Genomic DNA, 17,460 nt, shown 5'->3' with positions numbered 1-17,460 from the left:
AGGGTAAAGTTTCACAAACACTTTCCCTGTCCTTTTTTTCCTCATGTTACTGCACTACTGGGCTCATTTCCATGTAAAGCAAAGTAGTTAAGGTATCCCTGTGCATACGTGTCATGTTTTTATTGGCAAAAGAAAAGGATATGTTACAACACTGAGCCTAATTGTTGCAGTTTAGGTCACAACAAACTAAACGCATTTTGCATTAATTACTGCAAAATAGCTGGATACATATGAAATATTTTGGATGTTTATTGCCCCTGTGAAGCAGCGACCCATAATGCATAGAACAATACAAAACTACAGAAACATGGTTATCTCTGCTTCCCCTCTCCTTGCTGGGAAGAACGGCGATCGTCACAAGTCGGGAGGAGCAGGCTATTACCGGCATCGGTTCTGGCCACGCAAGCGTAGTCCCAGGCATCCATGGAGACCCTGCACGGTCAGATGTCCCCGATGTAGCCAGGCTGAGGCAAATGAGTTTTATGAGACAGGGAGCATCTCCCAGGTTGGTTGACCTTTTCCGGTTGGTAACTGCTCTGAGCCGCTGCTTGTGATTGGTGTAGCGAGTCGCCAGACAAATATTCTTGTGTAAGTTTAGTTCTCATATTTCTGCTGGTTACACAGTTTTCTTCATAACAACTGTCTAGTTGTGCTTTATCTATCAGAAGTTACACCACTAACAACTATAGAGCAACTTACAGAAGGTCAAATTGTGGTCCTCCGACTACCCTAGCTACGTCAGCTCAGGAGGCCGAGACACTGACTCCAGCTGCAGAGATTTACATTTTCCAGCCCGCAGTATAATCAGGGTCAACATGGGTGGCAGTTGTTACACGTACATGCCTTATTGACCATTAAACAAACCGCCTCTTCCAGATAATTCCAAAATTAATTACCATAGCTACCCTGACCCAAAAAAGGATGAAAGTAGCCTTCCCTTCTTTATCCTTCTCCCTTCCAAATAACCCTGGCAGAAGCAGGACACAGAAACTACTAGTTTTCTTGAAAGAGAAGAGTTCAACTTATGCAACCATGTTCATGTTTTCGTCCTTCCTAAATAGGTTGGTGAGTCTTGGTGGCCCACCATCTCTTGGGTTTTTACCTAGCCCAGTTATCTGCTATTGTGTGTAATTTTTTGCATAATTTTTTCCATAAAGTTTTCTTCCAACACCATCTTCAAACTATTTCACTCTCTTGCCTTGACCAGAAGGTAAAACTTCCCTAGCCTGTTTTTAAAAAGCGTCTAATTTCCAGGTTTATTCCAAATTTATCACATCCAGGTTACACCAACTTGTTCATGTGTTAGTCTCATCTTTCAGATTAAATGAACTGTTCTTTTCCTTGGAATGAAAAAAGAATATTCTGTCTCAGAATTTTCTAAACCAAACGTATAAGTTTATTTCCTGACAAGTAAACAAAATTGTCAAATAGCACTTCTAAAAGACACGTCTCCATTGTGTTGAATAATGACAAATACTTCCTCTTTCTGTAGAGAATCAAATTCAAATGCATCCTATGGTTTTTCATTTCCCTTTCCAACTGATGTATAGTAACAGTGACTTAGTCATTCAGTGATCAACTAATTGACCTGACTCTTTCTTTCTGCTCATCAGCAAATTTCATCAACTTGCTCTCACTTTCAGTGTCCAAGTCACTTGAGGAAAAATTTAAGACTGATCACAATTTAAGACTCATCCTTCAGGAACTCCAATAGCGACACCTACACAACTCTGTACTTTCTCATTCAGCACTAACCAGTGCTGTCTCTCATTTAGCTAATCACATATATTACTTAGACTGATCCCCAGCTTTCCAGTTTTGGCTATTAATATCCAGATATTAATTTCCAGATATCCAGTACAGACAGATGACGTCAACCACACCTCCTTGGTTTAGAAATTCATTAGTTTTAGCAAAGAAAGATATCCTCTCCATCTGGCATAATGCACCTTTAGTAAACCCCTGCAGCATTTATCCCACTTTACGTTATCGTCAAGCCTTAAATAATTATATTTCCTGTAAAATGTCTTCTATTGGCTTGCCGAGGCTTTGTTTAGATTTTTCTTTTTAGAATATAGGTATAGATTTGCCATATGCCCACATCTATCTTTTTTATTGGTCCTACAATAACAGGTACTGGTTCTTTTCCAAAGTCTAGGATGGAAATGACACAATCTTTGGGGGAAAAAAATCATTAATTTTCACTTTGGCTCTGCTGACTTCCACTTCCACTTCCAAGTGAAAGCCCAGTCTAGTCACATCTCCTTTGTCACTTTTCTTCATCATGGCCACCTCTGCAGTTACCTATCTATTTGGGGATTAAAGTCCTAGGCAGTTTGCTAACCCCCCTAAGCCTCCTCTGGTGCGTCTTTCTCTTCCGCTCCTTGCAGGTGGTTACATCTGGGAGCCAGCGTGCCACCACGGCACAAGCAAGGCTACCGGAGCTCCTGAACTCACTGCTCTTCCAACCCTCTGAAACGTGACAGAGTCATTTCACAGGCAAGGAGGGTGTTCTCAGTTATGTCACTCCCACATGTCTGCAGCATGGACACACCTAGAAGCACTAACCAAACGCTACCAGAGGCTGGCATTAGAGAAGGCGCGTATTCACGTTACAGGCATGCACACGTATCCCTTCACCTAAGTCTTGCTCAGGTTTTCTAGATCGTCGTCTACTTAAAAATAGAATGGAACTACAATGTTCCCACCTGTCAGTTCTGACCCTAACCTTGGCTAAACAGTTCCTGCTCCAAAACCTGAAGCCAGATCCATAGTTTTTTGTCAGTGTCTTCTATTATTGTGGTACTTTAGCAGACAGATTAGAAGTACTTTCGCAGCTCCTGACAAATTTTATTGAACCATATGTGAGTTGGTAAGACAGTCAGTAAAATATTCCCTGATATTAAATTCAATTTACTTTTCTTCCATCACAGAGAGCACTGCTAATCTTCTTTTCTTAAATGAGGCAGAACTTTATAATATAATGCATAATCACACCTGCTTTACATTTTGTATTAAATAAGTACATTTTGTTTTAAGAGTGCATGATCAATGTCACTGTAGCAGGAGGAAATTTTGGCAGTTGCACAGAAAGAAGGGATGAAGGATTTAGTGCTTCAGAAATGACCTGGGATTGAGAAATAGGCTCAGCTGCTGAATACCTCTGTGAAAGTGATCAACACAAAAATGGATAACATTGCCACTGACATTTTTATCACACGGTTTGAGTGTTGACACTCCAAAGAGATAATAAGAATGGTCCAAAAGATCAAAGTTCCTGTCTCAGGCTTTCTGCACTTTCAAGGAGATGATGGTACATCAATTTATACTTGATTCAATATTTGAAAATGTTCTTTTTCTTTCTTTACTCAAAGAACTTTAAGACTCATCTACATGACTTTGTGCTAACGAATAGATTCTACAAAGAATCGTAAAACAGGCAGGTCCAAACCTGTACATAAAAGCTTAAAAAGTGGATTAGGATATTTCTAATGAAAAGCACTTTATAAACATGAAATAACACTGGGAAAATATTAGGGATATTCTTTTCCACATAAAAATACCTGTAATATTTTTGTTTCTTTGCTAAAGTCAAAAACTCCATTTGTATTTTGAAGAATAAGTCACCACCTATCCCAACTAGACTAAAAATAATTTTATCTTGGTCATCTAGAAAGAGGTCAAAACAGTTCTGAATATCCTGCCTCTTTTGCCAAACAAACGTTCTTCATCTGAGAATAAATTTCCATGCCCTGACGGAATAAGCTGCTCACAGGAGAGTGATCTAACAAAAATGACTGCGGCTCAGGATATGAATGTAAAACTGATTGCTTGACCTGCTCTGTAACACAGCTCATATCATGCACATGCACCTGAGAAGCTATTATGATTTGCACATCTTCTGTCTGAATGACTGCCATCCTATCTGTAATAACTTTAACAGTTAAATCACCATCTGTTTCACAGGCTTTCTAATGTTTATATCTCCCTTTTCTGTCCTGGCAAAAGAACAAAATTGTTTTTCTGTGTTGTATGAGAAGAAGTATGCCTGCACTCAGCTGGAGAGCTAAGCTAACATATCTTAACCATCTCTATCAAACCAAGACACAGATTTTAGCATTCAGATGAAAGTAAATGAAATCCATGATCCTGCTTCCCCTATAGAAGGCAAGATAGACCAAGAATCACATTACATATTTTCACCTTCCTCCTTCCATCCCATCTGGTAAAGTTTCTTAAACGCTAATGTAACAGGTGATAATGAATGCACAAGAAACAGATCCCTGACATGTACCAATAGAAATGACACAGCATTTACAAGGATCCAATTTAGGTCCTAGGTCAATATAAGCAGAGGAAATTAGGATGCTCCCAGCTAAGTTATAAACTTTGGAAACTGTAGGCTCAGTCCTCCACAGAATCATCAACAGAAGATTAAGTCACTTCCATACTGCTATCCAATTCTTCATTATTAAATAAAAATGAAAAAAATAAAAAAGAAAAAAAAAGAGGAAAAAATACTCAAAACCCACCAATCCACATTGACCTAGCCTTGTGTACAAAACTCAAGAAAGCAAGGCATATGCCCTCCACTATCAAAGGAGTCCATAATCTGATTCCTTACATTTTTACTACACACTTATAAATGCAGACAATGCTGGTATTTGCTACAGGTAGCTCGGAGATGATGCTGCGCAGGCCAGAGAGTTACAGAGGTCTGGCAGGAGGGGGCTCAAAGGGAACCTTTGCAAAAGATGTCTCAATATGGATCTGCAGAAGCATTCTCACACACTCAGAATTGCTATTCAGCTCCCAGGACCCCGGATTAAAAAGTCAGAGTAGAGATCATAGCGACTATATATAAAATCTTTCACACTGGACAAGATTAAGATTAATCAGTTTGTCTCCCTTTATGCCTCTCCTGGACATAGTCAGAATCCTTTGGTTTTTGTTAACACTGAAAAAAAGCGTTACTCAATTAAAATGACAAATACACATTAGAAACTGACCACTTACAAAAGGAGCTTCTGCTATGCTTCTGTATGCTCCTCTATTATTCAATTTTACTGACACCACCAAGAAAAATTACTTTCCACTAGTTGTTTGTCACAGTCTGCTCTCCTCCCTCCCTCTGACAAGCAGTTCAGAGAGTTAGCAATATGGTGCCATCTATCAGGAAGCACAGAGGCAAAACAGTTGTGAAATCATTTTCCTAATGCACACGCGCCCTTAGACCTCCCCTCTCTCTCACACGTACACACACAGGTCTCTTGTCAGAGAGATTCAAAATTTGCTGGGAACTGCACCCATATCTGGGGTGGATAAGTCTGTCAAATAAAACAACAACTGAGCAACAAGCCCATCCTGTCCACGCCACAGTTCTACCCTCTTCAAACTGACAAAGAGCCCTCAGAGCACCAAGTCGATAACTTAGAGATGTAGGCTTAACGCTCCTTGCTGTAACACTGAACTATGCTGGTAGAAGAGCCAACAGCCCAGGGAACCCTTGCCTGATCCCAAACAACGTGGGGCAAAACCACACGACGACACGGCATTCACACGGAGGAGTCCCAGGAGCAGAGTCGGTCCTCCCCTTGCCCCGACGCAGGGTTACCTACACCAATCGTTTCCCCAGCCAAAGGCTATCCAGCCTTATATTAAAGGACCTCCAACAGCAACATCTTCACAACCTCCCGTTGCACACACAACTATCTAGCAACAGTAACCTCTAGTGTGAGTCAATTTTACCATAGCCATTAACCAAAAATGTTTCCAAGCCGCCAAGCAGGAGATAAAGCTTTCACAAGAAACCTCCTTCCCAACAGTTGCGGAAGTTACTGGCACAGAAGAGCGAGAACAGGGTGGGTACTAGTTCAGAGCAAATTTTGACCGAAAGGATGAGAAAAGCAAATCTCCTCAATAAATATTGAAAAAGAAAAAAAAATCTCAGGGAAAAGGGAAATTACTATAGCTCTGAAGTTTCTCAGTCCGTTGCTAGAAGAAAATGGGAGATGTTATGCTACTTTGAAGAGTTGCAGAGCATTCTCAATGGAGAGTTCCCTGGGAATTTGAAACCAAAGCAAGGCTCCCACACTGGTATTCCAGGATGAAAAGCAGGACCCCGAAAGCTTTGAGATGTTAACCTCTCTTTTTATCTTCTAACTCTTTTTTAATTGCAAGACTACTAGCAGGGAAAATATCTTGGGCATAAAGATTTTTATCAACTCCAAATAAAAGAAGTTCCAAATGTTCAAGAGGAAGCTGGCAATGCTACACTGTCTTCTCATCTGCAAAAGGAAAGAATTCATGTACAACGTCAGTGTCTTCTTGCTATTAAAGCAAGCAACAGCTGAAAAACTCTGTGGCATGAAGCATCTCTACTCATCTTCCTTGTAGTCACCTTCAAAAGTCACCTAGGATTTTGAAGTACAGGGCACTGAAACAAATGTTCAGTGTCTTTTAAAGTGTCCAGAAATGAATGAGCTGCCAGACTCATCAATTTCTAGAAACCAAGGTGACAGAACTATCAAAGACCCAGAGAAGTAACCACTGCGTTGTCTTGCCTGACCTTCTGTGATGATGTGCAGAGGAATGCAGGAGCCACAGGCCTTATTACAGGGAAAGAGCGCTTTGTTCTTGTAGCTTTCAAAACAAAGTAGAATGATCTTTTCCAATGCAGCTGAAGCAATTCTATCACCAGTGTCATTTTTTCTGATGTCTGAGCTGCCTCCTTCAGAACCAGTTCTCTCCCTAAACACAAAGAGCCGGGGAAAACACAGAACGTGGGTAGCTGGGCTTTCATCCCCAAACCCAGTAGCAATCCCTGTTAAAGGAAAGATGTGCACTAAAAATAATAGCGATGGTCTGCATATGGTCATTACTGTTTATTTGCTGTCGGACGTAAGTCCAGACAGGGAGGCAGCTAAGCACACGGTCCAGGTCTCTTGCAAGGATAAGAAGCCTGCTGCTTGGAAGGAGACGATGTGATGAATGGACACTTGGACAACCAGACTCCCTGAAATCTGGATACCGCTCTTTCGGGCGCTCAAGCGCCCTGTCTGATTATTCCAGCTCATTTTCACAGTCTCATAGGACAGATGCTGTCGGAAACCCATTCTGCCCTTCCACCCACTCCTTCACTTCAGTCTTGGCCTTTTTACTCTTTTGTTTTGGAGGTTTCCCCCCCTCCTTTTGTTTCTCAGACATACAAAGAGAGAAAGAAAGATGATGGGTGACCTGAGGAAAGGATCAATCCAGACGCTGAGAGAAAAGAGGCCTGATACGGTCGTCGGTAGATTACACAAACAGGATGATCTATAGTGCTGAGCGCCCTGACTACCTGTCCTGCAACAAAAGAACAGTTCAAAAATAAATATTCCAAGAGAGAGAAATTCAAATATGACATCCAAGCACAAATATGTACGGAATAATTCAAGTACAGGTTATCTGATAATAAATTCACCAGTTTTACATATTAGGAAAAAAAAAAATGAGCTGCTTAATAAACTTCCTACCTTATATGAAAATTTTAGAAAATGTTGATCAATTCCTATACCAGTCATGTCCAGCTAAACTACCAAAATAATGTAATGTTTAATCTATGCTCAGACGGTCTGGTGGTAGGCTTTTGCTTTAAGCCTGCGCTATAGAAAGCCTAATTTAAGATAAACTTCAAACAAGAAACAGGTAGTCAGGGAATTAGTATTGACATATTTTGCTTCCTGAGATCAGTAAACTAAACAAATCTCCAGAAGGAAATTAAACAAATAATATTTTTCATGAAAAACACAGGTTTGTAAAATAGACACCTAATACAACAATAAGAATAGTTATGGTTAAGATTGCAACTTAAAAATTTGATATAGCAAGGAAAATTAGAGCTAAGATTTCAGCTGTCTTTTTAATTAAAGTATTTTACCTCTTAAAAGACATTTCAGTAGCACAAAAGAACTTGAACTGCATTCTGTTCTCAACTGCCTGGCATAACCTATAATTCACAGTGAGATAAAATGAAATGGTATCCATAAACACTGAAACACTGGACCATTCATTAATCAGTCTGCATGTATAAAGTCAATAGCAAACACACTGTAATAGCAAAAACCGTTAGTGCTTTTATATACAGTATAAACTGCTGTAGAAATTAAAGCAGCAGATGTACAGAGTAACAACAGTAAAACAGTGCAGGGTATTAAAAATTCTAAGGAAAAAAAAAATCTTATAGATGCACAAGATCCACAATGTTGAACTCAAATCTCTCTTGAATATACCTGACCATCTTTGACCCTGTAATGAAAATCACAACTTCCTAAATAATTTTACACATATACTGTGCCTACTCCTCTTCACCTCCACCTAGATTTGTATAGATACAGCACTCTCTACATTGACAATTATAGCTCATATTCATGTTTTACTCTTTTTCCATACCTATATTAATTTTATATTTGATTTATTACAAGGTTCATTTTATTTTATTGACAAAGGGGCAAAACCTTTAAAGAATCATTGGAGGCGTGACTGATGCTAGTTGAATAAGATGCTACTTCACTGTGCATTTGCCCAGTTGCGTGCTGTCCCCTACTCCTGTACAGACAACCATCTACTTCTCCCTTGGGTTTATTAGACCTGCTAAGGAAGGCCCCTTCCAGCTACTTTGTGAGACAATACTGCTTCTGTGGAGGACACTCAATAAAATGGGAAACAATAATCTGTTTTACGTGTTTACTTGGTTAGTTTCTTAAAGATCGCTCACCTTTTAAGGATGCCAAGCTATTTTTTGCTTTACAAATTAGAAGTTAAGCATGACCACAGACAGCGCTGAAGCCAAGGATCTCACCAAATTCAGAGTCAGCCAGTAGTCCTTTACAAATCTCTTTCCCAAGATATCATGACTCTCAGGTCCTGGCTCTGAACTGACTCTACTGTCAAAACTTCCCCGCATGCCACCTTTAACAGGAGTGCTGCAGGTTGTTTCTCCCAGCCTGATGCACAGTGCTTGTGAGGTATCCAGGCAGCAACTTCAATTAAATTTAATTTCAGCAGGAAAGACCTCTCAAGTGTAACAAAGATGATATTACAATACCTACACTTAATCCTTTTTACCAGATTGCCCTACATTGCTTTGGGTCTATGACTTTTGAGTAAAAAGTGACTGCATGCAATTTTCAGAGGACGCAAAATGACTGACAACAGCATATAACACCTTAAGTAAAAAGTGAAGGAGACAGTCAACCATCACATTATTGAGACAAACAGCAATAGTCTTTCCTTAAAAGGAAATAAATCCCTTTACCAAACAATTCTCTCACTTCACAATGCCCCCACCTCACTGAGGAACTTTATTTTCCCTCCCCAACCCCCAGGACTGCATTTTTCCTCAAGAGCAAACACCTCCCGCCACCACCTTCCCATCGGACACAGGGAGATGAAGGCTTTTTTGGCTGAGACGTGGCAGATGGCACCCTCAGTGCCGAGATGCCCCAGGATCATCCTCTCCTCGTGGTTGCCATGGCTCATTAAAGCAGGCAATAGCAGTGCCAGCGCTTGAGGACCGCCTGCATCCCTGTCTTTTTTCTGCAGTGGCAGCAAAGGCATTTCAAAGGAATGGCCATTAATAGCATATTTCTTGATTCACCCTGACTGGCTGTTAGGAGTCCTGAAGAATTGATACCACAGCCACGGAGACAGATCCAGAGAGCATCACATGTCCCCAGTCACTGACAGGCTGTGGCTTTTCCAGAAATGTCAATGCTCACAACATCTGAAAGGCAGGAAAGAAAATGTAGAAGCTCCTAACATGTAAAGAGAAGGAGCTTTCCTTTCCTCCCTTTACACCACGTAAATATTTAGGTCTATAATACCCAGGCCACGTAGAAAATTACACTATTACATCATACATTACAAACATTACTTGATGCTTCTTAAAAAAAAAAACAAAAAAAACCACAAACAACAAACAAGCAAAAAAACCCCTGCAACCCACCAACCACCAGAATTCATGTATATATCTTCTTTTAAATACAGCATTATTCACTTAACTTCCAAAGTGCATGTAAACATGTACCTCAACTTACCAGAACAAGCACGATGAACTATAGAAGTATGTTTAAAACCGTATTCACCACACATCTTTGACCTCTTTTCTTACGATTAACATGCTAATTCATATTGATTGATACTAGTTCTGTGATGGCAAGCTTCACAGCTTCATATATCTGTCTCTAGGGAGAAAAAAGACCCCCAAAAATAAAAATGCAACTTAAAACATTCAGAAAGGTTTTTTCTTTTTATTCCCAAGTACATAAATAACCCTTCAAATTGTGTTGCCTTTAGGCTTGGATGGTCAATATTGATTCAAAGTTTTATATTCTTTCTTCGTATCAGACAAACACAGGATCTTTCATTCCTTCCTCTGCTCTTCCTGATATTAGATCTAACAGATCACAAAATCCCAGACCTTAAACCCTCCAACACCGCACGCCTGTAGTTTTGCACTGCCTCTTAAGCAAGCCTGTGGTTACACGGCTCTCTTCCTAGTCCTTAACTTCATCAAACAGTAAACCTAAATAATTCTATTGACTTCAGAGATCAATTTGGGGATTAAATGCATTTCTGGATGAGGGCCGGGGAGGGGGGGAGATGGGGGGAAGGAGAGGGGCTACAAGGGGACCTGGGAACCACAGTACTCGATACAGCAACGCTGCATTAGAAAGCACCGTGAGCAGGAATTATAAAGCTCCGGGGACCTTTTTTGCACATGTACAAGGAACGTGCTTTAAATAAAAGAAAAGCTGAATGCCAAAACGCCTAGAGGGTCAGACAGGCTCTTTGTGAACTGCCAGACAGAACCAAGACACTGGAAAAACAGTCAAGTGCCACTGTGGATCTTGCTGTCAGTTATTAGGCAAAGAAATAATACGACCTGCACAGCAGAAAAGGCCTTGCCTCAAAATGGATGTAGTAGCTCGGAGTATATATGGGTATCCGTAGACGAACCATCTCTCAGCTTGTTAACGGAGGGTTATATGTCCTGGCAGGTCTCTGGAGACGGTTGCACCGACCGAAAACATCTCTGTAGCAGTTTCAGCTAATAGGCCTTTCTGCTTCCTAATGGCTCCAAATATATCTTTTGTGATACCAGCCTCTCGCTTTTAGCTAGCTGAAGTTTGGCGAGTGACTTATCTCCAAAACATCAGCACAGATTATTTGTATGTGCCCAGTTTGGGAAAGCAGTCAATACAAGCTTTCTTAAATCAGAATAGGTCTGGCAAGAAGTTACATCCAACTACAGAAGCTCAATACTGAGCGACAGAACAGATAGCTGGACCCAGTAATCACCCGAGTGGTCCAACTCCCAACGGCAATTGCCAAGACTGTTTTAGCATACTTAGCATCCCTCATACCTCAGTCACAAATGACAAAAGCAGTCAGTATTATTCTAAGCAACATTATTTCACAGTCTCTCTCTAAGCAAAAGGATAATAACCATAATTTTAAAAAACCCACATAGTTTAAAAAAAAGAAACCACACCCCCCCCCAAAACAAACAAACAAACAAAAAAACCCCACCAACCACACACCCCAAAACAGCTTACTTCTATAAGTAAGCTTTCTCTACGGAAAAGGATTGGGGGGGGGGGAAATCTGCACCTTAACTTATTTTGTAATAAATAATGGGAGCATAGGTATGTCTCTGTTCATAATTAAAAAGCCCTAAGAAATTCTTCTCTGCTGGCATTTTAGATAAAATTTTAGCAGAGTCTCCGGTCTGTCTAATTGCTATGATACCGTACGCAGCCTGCCTCAAAGCACGGAACATATGGCATCCTCAAAGGATTTGCTATCATTTTTTTCTTTAAAACGTGCAAGTCAGTTGGCCATTGTTACCCCTCTGTGGAATTACTCAAACAGCTGCTACCTTCCAACTAAGAGGTAAGAAAATCTTTGTCTTTTTTGTTGCTGTTAATTTTACTGACACACTTCTGTCATATAATGAGAGTCGGTAATATGTCTATAATGCATTTTAATGTTGCATATTTGATCCATGGTATAAACAACACTTTGTTGAAGACTGACATCTACAAAAGGATGCTTTTCATGTTGTTTGCAAAGTAGTCTGAATCATGAGGCACACATTTTAAATTGCAAGAAATTCATTTAATATCTAAGCCCATATGAATAATGATACGCTATTGACGTTCACTTCTACAGAATCACAAATGTGACACTTGAACCCACTTATAATGCATAAAAGGTATTGTCTTTAAAATTGTTTTAAACTCTTTATCACCAAATAGATTATTTCTTTTAAAATTGTCTTTTACTTACCGAATAATGATTTGCTAAAATGTACTTTTAGCTTATGATTGGAAAGTAGATGTGTCTAACGATACCGTATTCATTCTACATAGAACAGGGTTATGAATTTCATAGTTTTCTGAGTTCTTATCTTCCACGGTTCACAGATCCCATCTCTCCTTGATCATCAGGGTATCTCCCCAAATTGAACCTTTTTTTTTTTTCTCCTTTCTACTCTTTCAAACTGACAAATTTTTCATTCTCTATCAGAAGATTAATGAAATAATAACTAAAGTGAGAAAAAGAACACACTACCAAAAGATACAATGATAAATGACTAAGAAATCAAATCTCACAAAGCAGAGAAAAAAAAACGGAAATGAGAAAGGGAGATAATCAAATCATGATCATGCACCATAAGAACCATATACGAACACCACGTCCTCCCACATGTGATGGGAAAAAAAAAATAGGATGTATAAAACATTTTTAAGTCATAGGGACATTCTTATAGGGATCATCCTGGATCTAGCAAGACAGTTGCCAAAGCTTTGTTTTCCTTATTTTTTTCCTTCTATGAGTTTTAGTTGTAGCTCACATTTCTTCATAACACATACGACCTTCTCTTGCAGTGGAAGAATACTAGCAAAAAGCAGTTAACAGTTAAAAGTTTCCAGAACCAGCGGATGACAAGCATTATTTTTATGGCCTAAAGACTGCAGTTTTATTACAGTTTACTAATAAATAATTTATATTATTACAGAAAAAGTTCATGAAGTCCCTCCTGATACTTCAAAGGTTCATATTAAACCATATTTTCAAAATCTTTATGAATTCCAACACACCTATATTGAAGAACAACCTATTCTGAAAAAGGACTATCATTTTCCCATATTCTAAGTGCCAACAGTACATTCTTGGCCCTGTAACAGATGTGAATAAGCAGGCAATAAATTACTGAAGAATACTAACTATGTAAAAGATACAAAATGACACAATAAAGGAAGAATTCACAAAGCATCTGATCCACAGTACGCAGCCAGTGGGAACTTTTCCATTAACTTCAAAGACTTTTAAATAGTTGCTAACAGACGTAGGTCAACAACGGTTTTGGTTTAATATAATTACCTGCTCCCCCTTCCCCACCTCGCCCCAGCTTCAGATGTAATGGGAAAGGCAGAGAACATACAAGTTAAACGTGTAACATTAGAATCTCAGCAAGTATAACTCTCAATAATTTCAGAAGTATCAATGATTCAAAGAATGTATTAGAATTTATAATACCCTTGGATATGTCCTTTGATGTTTAGGTCCTGCCCAAAACTCAAAAAAATAAAACACTTTAAAAAAAAAGTGTGTGTATATACATATAAAAGTCATTGTGCTGTGATGCACCATTCTTTCTAGACTTCTATAGTTTCTCCCATTTCTATACTCTCATAGAAAGACATCATCTTTTTATCAAAACTATCTTCTTTTTATCATGGCTCCCTCCCACCAAAATATTTCTATTAAGTTTTTCTTTGACTTCTATGAATCTAGGAGATTGTTAAGAATATAAAAATCTTTTCATTGGGATCTAAGTTACCTTGAGAAGAGACATGCATTTTTTGCCAAGACATGAAACAGAGATTTCTCAATTATTGCAAATTTCGGGATTTATAAGAGAGAGTTGGATACGTGCACATGCACATTTACATTACGCACATTGTATGGTAAGGATATATTCTTGTCTATAAAGCCCATCATCAGTTTGAAAATAAAATTACTAGTGAGGTGACACTATCATTCTCTTATGGCACAGCCAAAAAGTTCCAGATAATTATAATCATTTTACAATTTTCACTGATGGAAGTCAAGAGTTTCCATGGTGCAGAGAGAGATATTTTCTTGTCAAATCATTTGTAAGACCTCTTTGAAAGAAGCTTTACTACATACTTTTCCAAGCATTATTTGTACTTAAGCCTGGTAGTGTAGGAAAACCAAAGACTTTTAAACAGTAATACTTGAGGTAGTTTGCCTGCCTATGAGATCGTGGAAGTTTAGTTAACTAAAAAAAAAAAAAAAAAAAAAAAAAAAAGCAAGCACAGTGCATGTATGCTGCCCCTGGAATTAAGACCTGTATAACAATTATCAATCATTAACTTTAATGCCCTGGTAAGCTATGTGAGCTCTAAAGCAAAAAACATCTTACATGTACACATGGTTACACTTCAAAGCCTGCACAAAAATCGAAGGGAAGAAATGAGCGCACACACACACAGATAACAGCCCCGTCCACTAAGTGTTCTCTTCTGTCTTATGAAGGCGTGCTAGATTTTGGTCTCTCCTGTCAGAAGCCATACTTTTCCTCTTCAACCTGCTACTAAGGAGAGGAAGGATCCTTACTCAGAAAATGTGCCTTCTGTTTAAAAAAAAAAAAAGTATTTTGACAACTAGACAATGAAAAAGTCGAAACTAAAAAGCACCATGCTCCTCCAGAGGTGGCATCAGGCTGGGATGGGGCGAGAAGAATTTCAAGACTTGAACAGACAGTTCAAAAGCCGAATCCCTCGTTCCCCCAGTGAGTGAGTGATAGCCTTTCACTGCTGATGACACCGTAATGGCCCTTTCACACCTTTGTGAACTTTCTTCATTAAGTGCCAGCAACCTGCTAAGCAAATGGATGATCTGCTCCAGTGACTCTCAGGGCAGGGGACAGGCATTTCTTTCAGTAATGCCAGCTGAAGCAGCTTCATCCCCTCCACCATCCTTCTCCCCCACCCACCCCCAAAACTCATTCCCTCTTCTGCATTGCCGTCTCAGTTAAAGAAAAATGTTCTTTATTGCCATACCTCCACATATGATATTTTGTAAGACAAAAAGGAACTCTGAAAGACATCAGTTTTGAATCATTACTGATTGATTTCTCAGCCACTTCTGTATTAATAAGTGAGCACCATGCAGTTAACATCAGACTGTTGTTTGAAACAGTTTAATGAACTTTAAAAAAAAAAAAAACACAACAACAAAACCACTCTTGAACGTATGAACGCTTTTAAAACATAACATTCATTACGGAAGAAGACAGTAGGGTAAGGCTCCTAAGTAGCCATCTCTGCAGCTGTGAGACTGCAGCACAGAACTTCAGCCTGCTCTGATCACACATGGATTGCAGTCGGTACTCCTCACACGTACGCAAGGCATCACCCACAGCCTCCCAGGTTACGCATCGAGAGAAGGGAAGAGCTAACACCTCCCTTTCTCGCATATGGTGCTAGCATATGCTGAACAGACACCAGAACTGTAGAGCTGCAGCCAGGGAAGTAAAAACCTCTGCTTCAATCCACAGAGTGAACAGGGTCAATTCCAGCAGTTTAATACCAGCAGTATGTCAAAACACGGTAAGCTAAGCTCCTATGGTAAAATGAGGTAAAGATTGAAGTGACAATCACCTGGTTGACAGCCTGCAGGTCACACTGTTAGAGCAGTTACTGGTAGGACTACACAGAGCTGACGAAACAGCTCGTCTTTGGTCTCTTTGTTAGAGGAGGCAGGTAGAAGGAATGCTGATGTCAGTTAAGATAAAAACATATAAAATTCTTAAGCCTAGATTATAACACTGGAGTATTGGAAATTAATTGGAAATTAATTGCATGTTAAGGAGGTGCTTCTGATTTGTATTTCTGAGAAATGAAATGACAAAGTAGAGAGAGAGTGTTCTAGACTAGGTCATGGTATTGGTACATAATATTAAGAAGCAAAACATTTTCAATTTTCAATTTTTTTGGCTGAAAGATTTCAGATGTTGGCTTCTTTTTTCCCCAGCAGGAAGAAGTATTCCACTGTTCATTTAGTGAAATAGAAAACGATATTTTACTGTCACATTACTGAACTCTGGATTTTTACCACAGGGGGTGAACACTGTTAAAAAAATTGCCTAGTGCAATTTAGACCACTGCGAGGTTTTATTGATTACTCTCAAAGAGATGACATGCTTGCACCCAAAGAATATATTCTCACTATACAAGCATAGCACAGTGTTCTGGGCTCCAACCCACTGTGTTAGGAGATACTGATTTTGTGTGCTCAAATCACAGCTGTAGGTCTGGGTATCTGCAGTCAGAGAAAATCAGGCAGGTAGCAAAGCTACTGTAAGTGCTGTGCCAAACCAAAGTACCTGACAAACGTAGTTAGCATCACCCCGGCCCATCTTTACATATCAGGCATGTTAAGCATCAGCTGAGGAAGAAGGAGGCCTTACTATAATGCTGATCAAATACAGGTCCTAGTTACTGATGGAGGTGCTGTGTCCTTCCTTGGTGCTCTCCTCAGCTCCCAGAAACGCAGTCAGGATCTCTCCTTGGCCCAATCCTCTCAAGTAAGCTGGTCCAGACGCTTAAATCAGGAGAAAGCAACGTACATTTCCCCCCCCCCCGCCCTTTCTGTAAGTTAATTTTCTAACAGTGCAGTGAACTGAAGTGATTCATCAAGGATTAGATGAGCACCAGTGCCAGCAAGGACACAATTCCTGGTAAGAGACCCAGGATGCATGAAAGCCGCTCTCAGCAGCAGCAAACCATTAGATCACTCCAGTCACTTTGTGTAATCTCAGCCTATGTCCAAAAGACCAGCAATTATGTTGTTAGCTGTGGCCAGAGAAGAGGGGCAAGGAAGACAACTAATAGAAGCTTCTTATCCAGCCTCTTACAGCAATCAGTGAAGTATTAATTCTGCCCATCTTTTGCATAGGCAGGCACAAAAGTGGTTTTTTATAGCTACAGACTAACACTTAAATTTAAAAGCACTACAGAGACACTTTAGTACAGAGCACTAATTTGACAACTTTAGAAGCAGCAAGTGGGTTCAGATGCAGAGAAAGATTTGAGGCTACGTTACTAACTTGGCTGGGAAGCTAAAAAAAAAAAAATAAAAAATTGAAAGCAAAAGCAGTCTGCAAGATGCCAGAAAAGCAATTGATCTAAGCTAAACTTGGAAGTCCATTCTAGTTGCATAGAAAGAAAAGAACGATTTTATCCCAATCCACCGATAGCCTGTTCGCCCAGAAGAAAAAGCAGGAAGTTCTGAAGCCCTGAGCCAGGGGAACCAGGGGTCCAACCACAGAGCAGTTTAAAAACCAAAAGGATTAAACAAACTGGCTGTACGCTTTGCTTCAAAAAC

The sequence above is a fragment of the Grus americana genome, chromosome 1 (genome assembly GCF_028858705.1).
Source record: "Grus americana isolate bGruAme1 chromosome 1, bGruAme1.mat, whole genome shotgun sequence".
Lineage (NCBI taxonomy): Eukaryota > Metazoa > Chordata > Aves > Gruiformes > Gruidae > Grus > Grus americana.
Note: the sequence above shows the minus strand (reverse complement) of the source record.